This window comes from Pristiophorus japonicus, unplaced genomic scaffold (assembly GCF_044704955.1).
Source record: "Pristiophorus japonicus isolate sPriJap1 unplaced genomic scaffold, sPriJap1.hap1 HAP1_SCAFFOLD_3171, whole genome shotgun sequence".
In the NCBI taxonomy this organism is placed as follows: Eukaryota; Metazoa; Chordata; class Chondrichthyes; family Pristiophoridae; genus Pristiophorus; species Pristiophorus japonicus.
Genome location: NW_027252968.1, coordinates 17,045 through 19,253, shown reverse-complemented (window position 1 = coordinate 19,253; position 2,209 = coordinate 17,045). Strand labels below are relative to the sequence as shown.

Below are 2,209 nucleotides of genomic sequence, written 5' to 3'. Positions count from 1 at the left end.
ATCAGGGACTGGCTGGCTCCCGTGTCTAACTCCATTGATATGGGATGCCATTGAGGAGCACTTGCATCATTATCGGTGGCGTCCTGGTGTATGAACTGTATACGTGCTCCACATAAACTCACTGAACTTCAGCTTCCAGCGATTTCCCCCAGTGTCCATTTGGCCTCGTAGGGCTTACATCGGGCCCATCCTCCTCATACATCAACCTGGCTGCAGGTTTCCTGCACATACGTGCCAAGTGACTGCTGACGTTGCAGTTTCTGCAGGTATATTGCTGATACCTGCAAGCTCTGGCTGTGTGTTTGCCTCCACACCTCCAACATGAGCCGTTGTTGGAAACAAAAGGTCCATTACCAGTCGATCGTCTCTGACTGTCTCTGTAACTATCCTTAAGCATTGACAGGTGTTGATGGCCCCATTACTGGCCGCATTGTCCCTTGCGATGGCATGAATCGCCGTTCAGCTAGCCATTGTCTCTGTTGAATTCCCCCTTTGGGTTCGACTACATGCTGGGGCATGTCCGATTGCCACTGTCTGCCTGGAGAACTGTGTGCCGCATTAACAATGTTAACTCTCTGTCCATTTGCTGCATTTAAACCAAGATTTTTGTCAAACATCATTCTGGTCTCTTCCTCCCCTGAGATAAATGTCTGGGCCATCAAAGCTGCCGTTTCCAGGGTCAAGTCTTTGGTCTCAATCAGTTTCCTGAAAACCCCAGCATTCCTGATGCCCGCAATAAAAAAGTCTCGCAGCATCTCCGCTCTGCATGCACCTGGGAACTTACATAGGCTCGCCAGTCGCCGGAGGTCTGCCACGAAGTCTGGAACGCTTTGCCCTTCTCACCGCCGGTGCATGTAAAACCGGTGTCTCGCCATGTGCATGCTGCTCGCCGGTTTAAGGTGTTCCCTGATCAACTTACTGAGCTCTTCAAAAGTCTTGTCCACCGGCTTCTCTGGCGCTAGAAGGTCCTTCATCAGGGAGTACGTCCTGGACCCTCGGCCTTTTGGCTAAGATCATGCGTAACTGACCTGACAGGGGAGTAACCACCATGACCTCCGGGTGGTTCTCCCTGGATCAGGAAGGTATATGCTTGCTTTTTTGGAAACAGGAGGTGGGTGGGGTGGCTTGACCCATCCACCTCCACGGAGGTGTGTGGGGGACCTGACCCATCCACCTCCATGGCACGAACCTGGTATTGCAGTACTTCCAGGAATGGTGCAGTGGCTCTAGGCCTTTTGGCTAAGAGCATTGGCGCAGAGTGATCCTTGGCGTGTGCAAGGTGACCTCTGGCGTTTGTGATTTGACAAAGAATTGGAACGATTGGCTACGAATTTCAAAAAAAAAAAAAAAAAAGTACGTCCTGGATCCATGTGTGTGAGGGAGAGTGTGTGTGTGAGGGAGAGTGTGTGTGTGAGGGAGAGTGTGTGTGTGAGGCAGAGTTTGTGTGTGAGGGAGAGTGTGTGTGTGAGGGAGAGTGAGTATGTGAGGGAGAGTGTGTGTGCGAGGCAGAGTGTGTGTGTGAGGCAGAGTGTGTGTGTGAGGCAGAGTTTGTAAGTGAGGGAGAGTGTGTGTGTGAGGGAGAGTGTGTGTGTGAGGGAGAGAGTGTGTGTGAGGGAGGGTGTGAGTGTGAGGGAGAGTGTGTGTGTGAGACAGAGTGTGTGTGTGAGGGAGAGTGTGTGTGTGAGGCAGAGTGTGTGTGTGAGGGAGAGTGTGTGTGTGAGGGAGAGAGTGTGTGTGAGGGAGAGTGTGTGTGTGAGGGAGAGTGTGTGTGTGAGGGAGAGTGTGTGTGAGGGAGAGCGTGTGTGTGAGGCAGAGTGTGTGTGTGAGGGAGAGTGTGTGTGTGAGGGAGAGTGTGTGTGTGAGGGAGAGCGTGTGTGTGAGGGAGAGTGTGTGTGTGAGGGAGAGTGTGTGTGTGAGGGAGAGTGTGTGTGTGAGGGAGAGTGTGTGTGTGAGGCAGAGTGTGTGTGTGAGGGAGAGTGTGTGTGTGAGGGAGAGTGTGTGTGTGAGGGAGAGTGTGTGTGTGAGGGAGAGTGTGTGTGTGAGGGAGAGTGTGTGTGTGAGGGAGAGTGTGTGTGAGGGAGAGTGTGTGTGTGAGGCAGAGTGTGTGTGTGAGGGAGAGCGTGTGTGAGGGAGAGAGTGTGTGTGTGAGGGAGAGCGTGTGTGTGAGGGAGAGTGTGTGTGTGAGGGAGAGTGTGTGTGTGAGGCAGAG

General features: G+C 53.0%; 1 pseudogene; it reads left to right on the top strand.

Annotated features, from left to right (window-relative positions):
- Positions 1-987: 987 nt before the first annotated feature.
- On the top strand, positions 988-1,226 carry LOC139249543 (U2 spliceosomal RNA; annotated as a pseudogene).
- The last annotated feature ends 983 nt before the right edge of the window (positions 1,227-2,209 follow it).